At 40.1% G+C, this 16,383-nt stretch overlaps 1 long non-coding RNA gene across 1 annotated transcript in view; it reads left to right on the top strand.

Annotated features, from left to right (window-relative positions):
• Positions 1–15,921, top strand: part of LOC133545566 (uncharacterized) — a 142,793-nt gene extending 126,872 nt beyond the window's left edge. Inside the window, exons 3-4 of the long non-coding RNA XR_009804872.1 lie at positions 3,323–3,352; positions 15,822–15,921. This is a non-coding gene — a long non-coding RNA (uncharacterized LOC133545566). The remainder of the gene's footprint in view (positions 1–3,322; positions 3,353–15,821) is intronic.
• Positions 15,922–16,383: the final 462 nt, after the last annotated feature.

Raw genomic sequence — 16,383 nt, 5'->3', positions numbered from 1 at the left:
CAAAAACTTGCTGGTTGTACGTAGAGAAACATGTTGGCTTGACCGCTCTGTGTTAAAGCTTCACAACAAACAAAGAAACTCCGGCTAAAGACAGCTGCAAAACACCGCTTTCCGCCAACAGCATTCTTCTTTGACGTCTCTATTATTTATTGAAAAAATTGCTAAAAATTCAACAACACAGATGTCCAAATTACTGTGTAATTATGCAATGAAAAGAGCCGTGAATGGTGTTGGGCTGATATGTCCTCTACAGCCCGAGACGTCACAAACACGCGTCATCATTCCGCGACGTTTTCAGTAGATAAGAAGTGTTTTTTATCTAGTCTTTAAAGGACAAGAAGAGGGATAAAAAAATAAAAATAAATATATATATTTTTTAAATGATACTTTTTTTTCTCAATCAATCAATGTTTATTCATATAGCCCTAAATCACAAGTGTCTCAAAGGGCTGCACAAGCCACAACGGCATCCGCGGTACAGAGCCCACATAAGGGCAAGGAAAAAACTCACCCCAGTGGGACGTCGATGACAATGACTATAAGAAACCTTGGAGAGGACCGAAACCAATGGATGTCGTGCGGGTCTAACATGATAGTGTGAAAGTCCAGTCCATGGTGGATCTAACATAATAGTGAAAGTCCAGTCCATAGTGGATCTAACATAATAGTGAAAGTCCAGTCCATGGTGGATCTAACATAATAGTGAAAGTCCAGTCCATGGTGGATCTAACATAATAGTGAGAGTCCAGTCCATAGTGGATCTAACATAATAGTGTGAGAGTCCAGTCCATAGTGGATCTAACATAATAGTGAGAGTCCAGTCCATAGTGGATCTAATATAATTGTGAGAGTCCAGTCCATAGTGGATCTAACATGATAGTGAGAGTCCAGTCCATAGTGGATCTAACATAATAGTGAGAGTCCAGTCCATAGTGGATCTAACATAATAGTGAGAGTCCAGTCCATAGTGGATCTAACATAATAGTGAGAGTCCAGTCCATAGTGGATCTAACATAATAGTGAGAGTCCAGTCCATAGTGGATCTAATATAATTGTGAGAGTCCAGTCCATAGTGGATCTAACATGATAGTGAGAGTCCAGTCCATAGTGGATCTAACATCATAGTGAGAGTCCAGTCCATAGTGGATCTAACATCATAGTGAGAGTCCAGTTCGTAGTGGATCTAATATAATAGTAAGAGTCCAGTCCATAGTGGATCTAACATAATAGTGAGAGTCCAGTCCATAGTGGATCTAACATAATAGTGAGAGTCCAGTCCATAGTGGATCTAACATAATAGTGAGAGTCCAGTCCATAGTGGATCTAATATAATTGTGAGAGTCCAGTCCATAGTGGATCTAACATGATAGTGAGAGTCCAGTCCATAGTGGATCTAACATAATAGTGAGAGTCCAGTCCATAGTGGATCTAACATAATAGTGAGAGTCCAGTCCATAGTGGATCTAACATAATAGTGAGAGTCCAGTCCATAGTGGATCTAACATCATAGTGAGAGTCCAGTTCGTAGTGGATCTAATATAATAGTAAGAGTCCAGTCCATAGTGGATCTAACATAATAGTGAGAGTCCAGTCCATAGTGGATCTAACATAATAGTGAGAGTCCAGCCCATAGTGGATCTAACATAGTAGTGTGAGAGTCTAGTCCATAGTGGATCCAACATAATAGTGTGAGAGTCCAGTCCACAGTGGATCTAACATAATAGTGAGAGTCCAGTCCATAGTGGATCTAATATAATAGTGTGAGAGTCCAGTCCATAGTGGATCAAACATAATAGTGTGAGAGTCCAGTCCATAGTGGATCAAACATAATAGTGAGAGTCCAGTCCATAGTGGATCTAACATAATAGTGTGAGAGTCCAGTCCATAGTGGATCAAACATAATAGTGAGAGTCCAGTCCATAGTGGATCTAACATAATAGTGAGAGTCCAGTCCATAGTGGATCTAACATAATAGTGAGAGTCCAGTCCATAGTGGATCTAACATAATAGTGAGAGTCCAGTCCATAGTGGATCTAACATAATTGTGAGAGTCCAGTCCATAGTGGATCTAACATAATAGTGAGAGTCCAGTCCATAGTGGATCTAACATAATTGTGAGAGTCCAGTCCATAGTGGATCTAACATAATAGTGAGAGTCCAGTCCATAGTGGATCTAACATAATAGTGAGAGTCCAGTCCATTGTGGATCTAATATGATTGTGGGAGGCCAGTCCATAGTGGATCTAACATAATAGTGTGAGAGTCCAGTCCATAGTGGATCTAATATAATAGTAAGAGTCCCGTCCATAGTGGATCTAATATAATTGTGAGAGTCCAGTCCATAGTGGATCTAACATAATAGTGAGAGTCCAGTCCATAGTGGATCTAACATAATAGTGAGAGTCCAGGCCATAGTGGATCTAACATAATAGTGAGAGTCCAGTCCATAGTGGATCTAACTTAATAGTGAGAGTTCCAGGCCATAGTGGATCTAACATAATAGTGAGAGTCCAGTCCATAGTGGATCTAATATAATAGTGAGAGTCCAGTCCATAGTGGATCTAACATAATAGTGAGAGTCCTGTCCATAGTGGATCTAACATAATAGTGAGAGTCCCGTCCATAGTGGATCTAATATAATTGTGAGAGTCCAGTCCATAGTGGATCTAACATAATAGTGAGAGTCCAGTCCATAGTGGATCTAACATGATAGTGAGAGTCCAGTCCATAGTGGATCTAATATAACAGTAAGAGTCCAGTCCATAGTGGATCTAACTTAATAGTGAGAGTTCCAGGCCATAGTGGATCTAACATAATAGTGAGAGTCCAGTCCATAGTGGATCTAACATAATAGTGAGACTCCAGTCCATAGTGGATCTAACATAATAGTGAGAGTCCAGTCCATTGTGGATCTAATATGATTGTGAGAGTCCAGTCCATAGTGGATCTAACATGATAGTGAGAGTCCAGTCCATAGTGGATCTAATATAATAGTGAGAGTCCAGTCCATAGTGAATCTAACATAATAGTGAGAGTCCAGTCCATAGTGGATCTAACATAATAGTGAGAGTCCAGTCCATAGTGGATCTAACATAATAGTCATGTCTATGTAATCATTTTTTGTTTTAGTCATGTTCGGTTTAGTTTTTTGGACACTCAGTACCTGTTTTTGCACTTCCTGGTTTGTTTTGTTACCATAGCAACTCATAAGCTTTCACCTGTCCTCATGTCTCGGACCTGTTTGTTTCTGTTCTTCATCCTGGCAACATCACCTCCTTCACACCCTCCATCACCTGCTATGCACCTCGTAATCCATGCCAAGGATCCATGTCCCCTTCTCGTTTCGCTCCAAGTAAGTTTTCTCCTTATTCATGCCACAGTGCAAGTGTTTTGTTTCGTGTTTATAGTCAATTGCCTTTGTGCTAGTCTTTTTAAAGAATAAACAAAAATGTAAAAAAGGGCTACCTAGATCACTATAAATGTTTTTTAACAAACATATCAATTTAAGGGCTTTTTGCATTCTCCAGGATTTGATTGATAATTGCAAACCGTTAAGTCAATTAGAAAATGTAGGTCTTACTTTCATAAATTGACTTTGCTATGTTTGCAGAACACCTTAATGGAGTCTCGGATTTAAAAAAAAAAAACTGTATTCCTTTGGAGTTCATGAGCCCAATGAGGTGTTTTCTTCTAGTTATTGTAAAAACAATCCATTTTTTTTTTTTTAAAACAAGTATATTGATATTTTTGGCCATTTTGAACAGTAACACTGTGTTTGAATATCGGAAAATAAGACAGCGTGATTCTTTGGCCTGCCACTAGATGGAAGCCACGTACCGCTAGAGGTTAGAGAATCACTGTATAAGACGGCCGGGGACAGGAGCAGACCCAACAAAGCAAACCGGGAGAGCCTACCCTGTCCTAGGCTGCCCACTAGCTCTCGGCTAATGTGTAGGATGTGCGAGAGTCTGTCCTAAAAGAACGGAATGTCCGATACATGCTAGATCCACAGCCCCGTCTCTCGTTCATTAATTCGTTCATCATTTTGCAATGCAGCCTGCTGAAAATGATGGAAAGGGCCAACTGACTGTGATGAAAGTTGGAATGATCACATTTTAAAATATTCAACACTGGATAGTACACGCCCTAAATTCTGTGGCCACAAAACACCTTTCTATTTGCTGCCATCTGGCGGCTTAAGAGGATAGTGCACACCCCAAATTTGTCACGTTTCGGGTGTCTGGTAAACTGCGGCGCATGGGGGCCATATAAATCCCCTTCCTACCTAGACATAGTCTTTTTTTTTTAGGAGTAGAAAATAGTTCGATTGTTTTGCTTGGGTTGATCTCACGTGAGAGGAAGAGGGCCCGGGATTCATCATATTGCAATGCAGCCTGCTGAAAATGACGGAAAGTGCCTCTCTACATAGCAACTGACACTGTGGTCAAAAGTTAGAATTGCCACAAAACATCTTTTAAAAAATTCAACACTTCACTGCCTAAACTGGATATTACAGCCTCCAAATTTGTCACGTTTCATGTGTCAGGTAAACCGTGACGAATAGGGCCGTATGAATCTCTTTCCTACTTAGTCTTTTTTTCCCCGTAATAATTAGACTGCTGACCAGTCCAGGGTAAGGGATTCATATGGCCCCGTTTCTGGGTTGATCTCACGTGAGAGGAAGAGGGGCGGGGTTTATCATATTGCAATGCAGCCTGCTGAAAATGACGGAAAGCTCCTCTCTACATAGCAACCGACTCTGTGGTCAAAAGTTGGAAATGCCACAAAAAACCTGTTAAGATATTCAAAACTCCACTGCCTAAACTGAATATTAGAGCCTCCAAATTTGTCACGTTTCAGGTGTCAGGTAAACCGCGACGAATGGGGAAGTATGAATCCCTTTCCTACTTAGTCTTTTTTTCCCCGTAATAATTAGACTGCTGACCAGTCCAGGGTAAGGGATTCATATGGCCCCGTTTCTGGGTTGATCTCACGTGAGAGGAAGAGGGGCGGGGTTTATCATATTGCAATGCAGCCTGCTGAAAATGACGGAAAGCGCCTCTCTACATAGCAACTGACCCTGTGGTCAAAAGTTGGAAATGCCACAAAAAACCTGTTAAGATATTCAACACTCCACTGCTTAAACTGGATATTAGAGCCTCCAAATTTGTCACGTTTCATGTGTCAGGTAAAACGGGACGAAAGGGGAAGTATGAATCCCCTTTCTACTTAGACATAGTCTTTTTTTTTCTTTTTTTAGCCGTAATAATTAGATTGCTGACCAGTCCAGGGTAAGGGATTCACACGGCCCCGTTTTATGGGTTGATCTCACGTGAGAGGAAGAGGGGCGGGGTTTATCATATTGCAATGCAGCCTGCTGAAAATGACGGAAAACGCCTCTCTACATAGCAACTGACACTGTTGTCAAAGTTAGAATTGCCACAAAACACCTTTTAAGATATTCAACACTCAACTGCCTAAATTGGATATTAGAGCCTCCAAATTTGTCACGTTTCAGGTGTCAGGTAAACCGTGACGAATAGGGCCGTATGAATCTCTTTCCTATTTAGACGTAGTCCTTCTTTTTTTTTTTTTGCCGTAATAATTAGACTGCTGACAAGACCAGGGTAAAGGATTCATATGGCCCCGTTTCTGGGTTGATCTCACGTGAGAGTAAGAGGGGCGGGGTTTATCATCTCGCAATGCAGGTTTGCTGGAAATGACGGAAAGCGGCTCTCTACATAGCAACTGACGCTGTGGTCGAAGTTAGAATTGCCACAAAAAAACTTTTTTAAAAAATTCAACACTCCACTGCCTAAACTGGATATTACAGCCTCCAAATTTGTCACGTTTCAGGTGTCAGGTAAACCGCGACGAATAGGGCCGTATGAATCTCTTTCCTATTTAGACGTAGTCCTTCTTTTTTTTTTTTTGCCGTAATAATTAGACTGCTGACAAGACCAGGGTAAAGGATTCATATGGCCCCGTTTCTGGGTTGATCTCACGTGAGAGTAAAAGGGGCGGGGTTTATCATCTCGCAATGCAGGTTTGCTGGAAATGACGGAAAGCGGCTCTCTACATAGCAACTGACGCTGTGGTCGAAGTTAGAATTGCCACAAAAAAACTTTTAAGAAATTCAACACTCCACTGCCTAAACTGGATATTACAGCCTCCAAATTTGTCACGTTTCATGTGTCAGGTAAAACGGGACGAAAGGGGAAGTATGAATCCCCTTTCTACTTAGACATAGTCTTTTTTTTTCTTTTTTTTAGCCGTAATAATTAGATTGCTGACCAGTCCAGGGTAAGGGATTCATATGGCCCCGTTTCTGGGTTGATCTCACGTGAGAGGAAGAGGGGCGGGGTTTATCGTATTGCAATGCAGCCTGCTGAAAATGACGGAAAGCGCCTCTCTACATAGCAACTGACACTGTGGTCAAAAGTTAGAATTGCCACAAAACATCTTTTAAAAAATTCAACACTTCACTGCCTAAACTGGATATTACAGCCTCCAAATTTGTCACGTTTCATGTGTCGGGTAAACCGTGACGAATAGGGCCGTATGAATCTCTTTCCTATTTAGACGTAGTCCTTCTTTTTTTTTTTTTGCCGTAATAATTAGACTGCTGACAAGACCAGGGTAAAGGATTCATATGGCCCCGTTTCTGGGTTGATCTCACGTGAGAGTAAGAGGGGCGGGGTTTATCATCTCGCAATGCAGGTTTGCTGGAAATGACGGAAAGCGGCTCTCTACATAGCAACTGACGCTGTGGTCGAAGTTAGAATTGCCACAAAAAAACTTTTAAGAAATTCAACACTCCACTGCCTAAACTGGATATTACAGCCTCCAAATTTGTCACGTTTCATGTGTCAGGTAAAACGGGACGAAAGGGGAAGTATGAATCCCCTTTCTACTTAGACATAGTCTTTTTTTTTCTTTTTTTTAGCCGTAATAATTAGATTGCTGACCAGTCCAGGGTAAGGGATTCATATGGCCCCGTTTCTGGGTTGATCTCACGTGAGAGGAAGAGGGGCGGGGTTTATCGTATTGCAATGCAGCCTGCTGAAAATGACGGAAAGCGCCTCTCTACATAGCAACTGACACTGTGGTCAAAAGTTAGAATTGCCACAAAACATCTTTTAAAAAATTCAACACTTCACTGCCTAAACTGGATATTACAGCCTCCAAATTTGTCACGTTTCATGTGTCATGTAAACCGTGACGAATAGGGCCGTATGAATCTCTTTCCTACTTAGACAGTCCTTTTTTTTTAGCCGTAATAATTAGACTGCTGACCAGTCCAGGGTAAGGGATTCATATGGCCCCGTTTCTGGGTTGATCTCACATGAGAGGAAGAGGGGCGGGGTTTATCATATTGCAATGCAGCCTGCTGAAAATGACGGAAAGCGCCTCTCTACATAGCAACCGACTCTGTGGTCAAAAGTTGGAAATGCCACAAAAAACCTGTTAAGATATTCAAAACTCCACTGCCTAAACTGAATATTAGAGCCTCCAAATTTGTCACGTTTCAAGTGTCAGGTAAACCGCGACGAATGGGGAAGTATAAATCCCTTTCCTACTTAGACAGTCTTTTTTTCCCCGTAATAATTAGACTGCTGACCAGTCCAGGGTAAGGGATTCATATGGCCCCGTTTCTGGGTTGATCTCATGTGAGAGGAAGAGGACCCGGGGTTCATCATATTGCAATGCAGCCTGCTGAAAATGACGGAAAGCGCCTCTCCTCATAGCAACTGACGCTGTGGTCAAAAGTTAGAATTGCCGCAAAACACCTTTTTAAAAAAATTCAACACTTCACTGCCTAAACTGGATATTACAGCCTCCAAATTTGTCACGTTTCATGTGTCGGGTAAAACGGGACGAAAGGGGAAGTATGAATCCCCTTTCTACTTAGACATAGTCTTTTTTTTTCTTTTTTGGCCGTAATAATTAGACTGCTGACAAGACCAGGGTAAGGGATTCATATGGCCCCGTTTCTGGATTGATCTCATGTGAGAGGAAGAGGGCCCGGGGTTCATCATATTGCAATGCAGCCTGCTGAAAATGACGGAAAGCGCCTCTCTTCATAGCAACTGACGCTGTGGTCAAAAGTTAGAATTGCCACAAAACACCTTTTAAGATATTCAACACTCAACTGCCTAAATTGGATATTAGAGCCTCCAAATTTGTCACGTTTCAGGTGTCAGGTAAACCGCGACGAATAGGGCCGTATGAATCCCCTTTCCTATTTAGACGTAGTCCTTCTTTTTTTTTTTTTTTGCCGTAATAATTAGACTGCTGACAAGACCAGGGTAAGGGATTCATATGGCCCCGTTTCTGGGTTGATCTCACGTGAGAGGAAGAGGGGCGGGGTTTATCATCTCGCAATGCAGGTTTGCTGGAAATGACGGAAAGCGGCTCTCTACATAGCAACTGACGCTGTGGTCGAAGTTAGAATTGCCACAAAAAAACTTTTAAGAAATTCAACACTCCACTGCCTAAACTGGGTATTAGAGCCTCCAAATTTGTCATGTTTCATGTGTCAGGTAAACTGTGACGAATAGGGCCGTATGAATCTCTTTCCTACTTAGACAGTCCTTTTTTTTTTTGCCGTAATAATTAGACTGCTGACCAGTCCAGGGTAAGGGATTCATATGGCCCCGTTTCTGGGTTGATCTCACGTGAGAGGAAGAGGACCCGGGGTTCATCATATTGCAATGCAGCCTGCTGAAAATGACAGAAAGCGCCTCTCTACATAGCAACTGACACTGTTGTCAAAGTTAGAATTGCCACAAAACACCTTTTAAGATATTCAACACTCAACTGCCTAAATTGGATATTAGAGCCTCCAAATTTGTCACGTTTCAGGTGTCAGGTAAACGGTGACGAATAGGGCCGTATGAATCTCTTTCCTACTTAGACAGTCCTTTTTTTTTAGCCGTAATAATTAGACTGCTGACCAGTCCAGTATAAGGGATTCATATGGCCCCGTTTCTGGGTTGATCTCACGTGAGAGGAAGAGGGGCGGGGTTTATCATATTGCAATGCAGCCTGCTGAAAATGACGGAAAGCACCTCTCTACATAGCAACCGACTCTGTGGTCAAAAGTTGGAAATGCCACAAAAAACCTGTTAAGATATTCAAAACTCCACTGCCTAAACTGAATATTAGAGCCTCCAAATTTGTCACGTTTCAGGTGTCAGGTAAACCGCGACGAATAGGGCCGTATGAATCTCTTTCCTATTTAGACGTAGTCCTTCTTTTTTTTTTTTGCCGTAATAATTAGACTGCTGACAAGACCAGGGTAAAGGATTCATATGGCCCCGTTTCTGGGTTGATCTCACGTGAGAGTAAGAGGGGCGGGGTTTATCATCTCGCAATGCAGGTTTGCTGGAAATGACGGAAAGCGACTCTCTACATAGCAACTGCCGCTGTGGTCGAAGTTAGAATTGCCACAAAAAAACTTTTAAGAAATTCAACACTCCACTGCCTAAACTGGGTATTAGAGCCTCCAAATTTGTCACGTTTCATGTGTCAGGTAAAACGGGACGAAAGGGGAAGTATGAATCCCCTTTCTACTTAGACATAGTCTTTTTTTTTCTTTTTTTGCCGTAATAATTAGACTGCTGACAAGACCAGGGTAAGGGATTTATATGGCCCCGTTTCTGGGTTGATCTCACGTGAGAGGAAGAGGGGCGGGGTTTATCATCTCGCAATGCAGGTTTGCTGGAAATGACGGAAAGCGCCTCTCTACATAGCAACTGACACTGTGGTCAAAGTTAGAATTGCCACAAAACATCTTTTAAGATATTCAACACTCAACTGCCTAAATTGGATATTAGAGCCTCCAAATTTGTCACGTTTCAGGTGTCAGGTAAACCGCGACGAATAGGGCCGTATGAATCTCTTTCCTATTTAGACGTAGTCCTTCTTTTTTTTTTTTTGCCGTAATAATTAGACTGCTGACAAGACCAGGGTAAAGGATTCATATGGCCCCGTTTCTGGGTTGATCTCACGTGAGAGTAAGAGGGGCGGGGTTTATCATATTGCAATGCAGCCTGCTGAAAATGACAGAAAGCGCCTCAGTACATAGCAACTGACACTGTTGTCAAAGTTAGAATTGCCACAAAACACCTTTTAAGATATTCAACACTCAACTGCCTAAATTGGATATTAGAGCCTCCAAATTTGTCACGTTTCAGGTGTCAGGTAAACGGTGACGAATAGGGCCGTATGAATCTCTTTCCTACTTAGACAGTCCTTTTTTTTTAGCCGTAATAATTAGACTGCTGACCAGTCCAGTATAAGGGATTCATATGGCCCCGTTTCTGGGTTGATCTCACGTGAGAGGAAGAGGGGCGGGGTTTATCATATTGCAATGCAGCCTGCTGAAAATGACGGAAAGCACCTCTCTACATAGCAACCGACTCTGTGGTCAAAAGTTGGAAATGCCACAAAAAACCTGTTAAGATATTCAAAACTCCACTGCCTAAACTGAATATTAGAGCCTCCAAATTTGTCACGTTTCAGGTGTCAGGTAAACCGCGACGAATGGGGAAGTATAAATCCCTTTCCTACTTAGACAGTCTTTTTCCCCCGTAATAATTAGACTGCTGACCAGTCCAGGGTAAGGGATTCATATGGCCCCGTTTCTGGGTTGATCTCACGTGAGAGGAAGAGGACCCGGGGTTCATCATATTGCAATGCAGCCTGCTGAAAATGACGGAAAGCGCTTCTCTACATAGCAACTGACGCTGTGGTCAAAAGTTGGAAATGCCACAAAACACCTGTTAAGATATTCAACACTCCACTGCCTAAACTGGATATTTCAGGCTCCAAGTTCGTCACGTTTCATGTGTCAGGTAAACCGTGACGAATAGGGCCGTATGAATCTCTTTCCTACTTGGACATAGTCCTTTTTTTTTTTTTTTTGCCGTAATAATTAGACTGCTGACCAGTCCAGGTTAAGGGAAAATGAGGGAAAGCGCCTCCCTACATAGCAAAGTTTGAATCACCACATTTTAAAATATTCAACACTGGATAGTACACCACTCAAATTCGTCACGTTTCACGTGTCAGGTAAACCGGGACGAATCCCCTTTCCTACTGACAAATAGTCCTTCTTTGTTTGTTTTTTTTTCAGCCGTAGAAGATAGATGGATGAAACGTTGGGGTTCAGGCGGTGAAGTCATTAACGTTCCAAAGATTTGTTTCCGTGTGAGTTTTCCGCGGCGTTATTAAACACGTGCTGTGCCTCGTAAACACTCAGAGGCCACCTCACAAACATAAACGCCCACTCCAACGCCTCCGTCTTAGGCGCGCGAATGTTCCCCGCTTGCACCGACTGATAAGTGCGTGAAATTGGGTCAGCGGCGGAGAGTGGGCTTTAATGCCGGTCGCATATGCTGCCTAAAAGTGATCTGCATATTCATGTGGGCGGCTGTCGGGACGACACACGCGCGGCTAGGCGGACGCGGACGGAAACGTAATAAAGTACACGCACCGACGCATTGTCCCAAACTCGGCCGTGCGAGGATAACAAAGTAGAAGGAAGGAGCCGTGGACTCTCAGAGATATTGCAAGTGTCAGCATGCTGCGGGGTTGGGGGGGCACGCCTGTTCTCCTCATTCAAATTCCGGGGCCCACATCAGCGCCTTCCTCGCTTCTAAAGACGTCAATCATTCCCACGGCGGCCTCCAGACCGTGCAAAAACAGGTCCAGCTAAGGATGTTGACATAGCCATAGTACCGGTACCAAAATTATTTCCATACTTTTCGGGACTTTTCTAAGCAAAGGGGACCAGAAAAAAATGGCGTTATTGGCTTTGATTTAACGAAAAATCTTAGGGTACTTTAAACATATGTTTTTTTATTGCAAAATTGTGTGACGGTTAGCTGGCATCGTGGTGCGTGTTTGTTCTCTCCAAGTGCAGTCGGCTAAGGACACAGCGTGAAGGTAAGAAATGAAGATTTATTTCTACTACAAAACAAACTAGGAACAGAAATACTTGCACAAAGGCACTAGAGACAAAATCAACAGAACTAGCATGCGAGCTAGAAAGAAATAAAGACGCCAGCATGAGAGCTAGGGAAATAAACAACCGAAGGAATAGCGTTTTTAGCACAAGCGGGGATAGCGACGTCACCTGTTGCATCGAAACACAAATGAGACTGCAAGAACGAATGACAAAAACGGGCAGGCTTAGATAGAGACAGAAATTAGGAGGCAGGTGCGCGTCAAAAACACAAGGCAGGTGACACTAATACGTAACTATGACAACAGAACAAAACAGGAAGTGCCACCAGGAACTAAGGAAGACAAAATACTAACAGGATGTGATACAAAACAGAACAAAACCAGAATATGTCATGATCCGAGCAGCGGCTCATGACAGTTTGTCCTTAAATAAAGTAGTGAACATACCCTAAAAAAAAATCCCAAATTTATTGACACATAAAAAAATCACGACTTTTTGACACTTGGAAAAAATTCAGACTTTTTGACACTTGGAAAAAATTCAGACTTTTCGAGACTTTGAAAAAAATCCCTATTTTTTGACACTTAAAAAAATCCCGACTTTTGGACACTTGGAAAAAAATCCCAACTTTTCGACACTTAGAAAAAATTCTGATTTTTTGACACTTAGAAAAAATAAGAACTTTTTGACACTTGGAAAAGAACCGAACATTTTGACATTTACAAAAAAATTCCAACTTATTGACACTTAGAAAAAAATGTACATTTTTTGACACTTAAAAAAATCCCGACTTTTTGATACTTGGAAAAAAATCCCGACTTTTCGACATTTGGAAAAAATTCAGATTTTTTGACTCTTAGAAAAAATAAGAACTTTTTGACACTTGGAAAAGAACCCAACTTTTTGACCCTTAGAAAAAATTCACACTTTTTGACACAAAAAAATCCAGACTTTTTGACACTTAAAAAAAATCCTAACTTTTCGACACTTACAAAAAAATTCAGATTTTTTTTGACACGTAGAAAAAAATCCCAACTTTTCGACACTTAGAAAAAATTCAGATTTTTTTGACACGTAGAAAAAATAAGAACTTTTTGACACTTAAAAAAAATCCAGACTTTTTGACACTAAAAATCCCAACTTTTTGACACTTAGAAAAAATTCACATTTTTTGACACTTAGAAAAAATCCTGACTTTTTGACACTTGGAAAAAATCCAGATTTTTTGACACTTAGAAAAAATCCAGACTTTTTGACACTTACAAAAAAATCCTGACTTTTTGACACTTAGAAGAAATCCAGAATTTTTAACCATTAGAAAAAATCCAGACTTTTGGACACTTACAAAAAAATCCTGACTTTTTGACACTTAGAAGAAATCCAGAATTTTTAACCATTAGAAAAAATCCAGACTTTTGGACACTTAGAAAAAAATCCAGATTTATTGACACTCAGAAAAAAAACTACTTCTTGACACTTAAAAAATAATCCAGACTTTTTGACACTTAGAAAAAAATCAAACTTTATGACAGAAAAATTCACTATTTTTGACACTTGGAAAAAATCCAAACTTTTTGACACTTGGTAAAAATCCAGACTTTTCGACACTTAGAAAAAATTCTGATTTTTTGACACTTTGAAAAAATAAGAACTTTTTGACACTTGGAAAAGAACCGAACATTTTGACATTTACAAAAAAATTCCAACTTATTGACACTTGGAAAAAAATTTACATTTTTTGACACTTAAAAAAATCCCGACTTTTTGATACTTAGAAAAAAATCCCGATTTTTCGACACTTAGAAAAAATTCTGATTTTTTGACACTTAGAAAAAATAAGAACTTTTTGACACTTGGAAAAGAACCCAACTTTTTGACCCTTAGAAAAAATTCACATTTTTTGACACAAAAAAATCCCGACTTTTTGACACTTGGAAAAAAATCCTAACTTTTCGACACTTACAAAAAATTCAGATTTTTTTTGACACGTAGAAAAAAATCCCAACTTTTCGACACTTAGAAAAAATTCAGATTTTTTTGACACGTAGAAAAAATAAGAACTTTTTGACACTTAAAAAAAATCCAGACTTTTTGACACTAAAAATCCCAACTTTTTGACACTTGGAAAAAATCCAGATTTTTTGACACTTAGAAAAAATCCAGACTTTTTGACACTTACAAAAAAATCCTGACTTTTTGACACTTAGAAGAAATCCAGAATTTTTAACCATTAGAAAAAATCCAGACTTTTTGACACTTAGATAAAATCCAGACTTTTGGACACTTAGAAAAAAAATCCAGATTTATTGACACTCAGAAAAAAAAAACTTTTTGACACTTAAAAAACAATCCAGACTTTTTGACACTTAGAAAAAAATCAAACTTTATGACAGAAAAATTCACTATTTTTGACACTTGGAAAAAATCCAAACTTTTTGACACTTGGAAAAAATCCAGACTTTTTGACACAAAAAATCCAGACCTTTTGATACTTAGAAAAAATCCAGACTTTTTAAAACTTAAAAAAAATTCCCGAATTTTTGACACTTACAAAAAAATCCAGAATTTTTGACACTTGGAAAAAATCCTGAGTTTTTGACACTTAGAAATAATACAAACATTTTTACACTTAGAAATAATTGACTTTTTGATACTTGGAAAAAATCCCGTGTTTTTGACAGAAAAAGTCCAGACTTTTTGACACTTAGAAAAAATCCAGACTTTTTGACACCTGGAAAAAATCCAGAATTTTTGACACTTAGAAAAAATCCTGACATTTTGACACTTAGAAATAATCCAGACTTTTTGACACTTAGAAATAATAAACTTTTTGATACTTAGAAAAAAATTCCGTGTTTTTGACACTTAGAACAAAAAATCCAGACGTTTGGACACTTGGAAAAAAATCCAGACTTTTTGACACTTAGAAAAAATCCAGACTTTTTTGACACTTGGAAAAAAATCCAGACTTTTTGACACATAGAAAAAATCCAGACTTTTTAAAACCTAGAAAAAAATCCCGATTTTTTGACAAAAACATTTCCAATTTTTTGACATAAGGAAAAAAATCCAGATTTTTTTTACACTTGATAAAATCCCGACTTTTTGACACTCAAAAAAAATCCAGACTTTTGACTCCTACAAAAAACGACTGTTTGACAATTAGAAAATAAAATCCCGATTTTTTTGAAGAAAACGTTTCCAGTTTTTTGAAAATTCAAAAAAAAATCCCGATTTTTTTGACACTTAATAAAGCACCGACTTTGACACTTTAAAAAAATCCTGACTTTTGACATAAAAAAAAGTCTACATTTTGACTAAAAAATTTTGACATTTTGATGAAAAAAATCCCGACTTTTTGACACTTAGAAAAAATCCAGACTTTTTGACACTGAAAAAATTGTGTTTTTGACACTTTGAAAAAATACCGTGTTTTTAACACTTGGAAAAAAATCAGATTCCAATCTGATTCAGGACTACCTCCTTCTGTGGCCTGAATCTATGATTCTTACATAAACTGTCAATCGAAATGAAGTGCAAATATGGCTCCACCACTTTAGTCATAATTTTTGCGCTTTAGAAAACCTTCTCTCAGACTTTTAGCTCCAGACTTATTCTGCTTGTTTGAGGTTTGCCATCACTGACGCAAGTGGTGGAAAAGTGCATTACACCTGAGTACACCGCAGCGGCCCCCGCCCCTATGGTTAAGAACCGCTGAACTACATCATTTGTGCTTCCAGGAGCTTTGTAATCAAACAGCAAATTTCAGAATTTCCCTGTCGATGGACAACAGTTTCCTCTGACAAAGCGTTTTTTTGGTTTTGTTTGTTTGCTTGCTCGTTTGCAGATGGCGGGACGAGGCGGGGGCTCGCATTGGAACGTGAGAAACCGAACGGATGCAACAAAGGATTCCGAGGCAGTAAGCAGATAGCACTGACGGCCGCTTGGGGGGCGAGGTGGGGGGGGGGGGGTGGGGGGGGGGGGGGTGGCAGTGTCTCTTGAAAGGAGTGTGTGTGTGTGTGTGTGTGTGTGTGTGTGTGTGTGTGTGTGTGTGTGTGTGTGTGTGTGTGTGTGTTGGGGACCCGCACAGTGAGGACTGAGCAATGTGATTTATTTCAGAATACTAATGTCTCTTTGATCTCCTCTGCTTAAGAAACACCCTGCTGTGCACACACACACACACACACACACACACACATACTTTGTGATATGTGCACACAATGCATATAAATTGCACACACCACCTACGAGCGCAGCATCCCCTGAACTTGGCTCTCATATGCACACACACACACTTGTATTTCGGACCTTCTGGGGACCTCCAAAAATTGCCGACCTCTTTAGGACCACCCTTTCTAAATAGATAAAGATGGGTATTTTCCACATTAATATAATATACAAACTATGCA

Source organism: Nerophis ophidion, linkage group LG02, assembly GCF_033978795.1.
Source record: "Nerophis ophidion isolate RoL-2023_Sa linkage group LG02, RoL_Noph_v1.0, whole genome shotgun sequence".
Taxonomy (NCBI): domain Eukaryota; kingdom Metazoa; phylum Chordata; class Actinopteri; order Syngnathiformes; family Syngnathidae; genus Nerophis; species Nerophis ophidion.
Note: the sequence above shows the minus strand (reverse complement) of the source record. Positions and strands in the feature narration are given on the sequence as shown.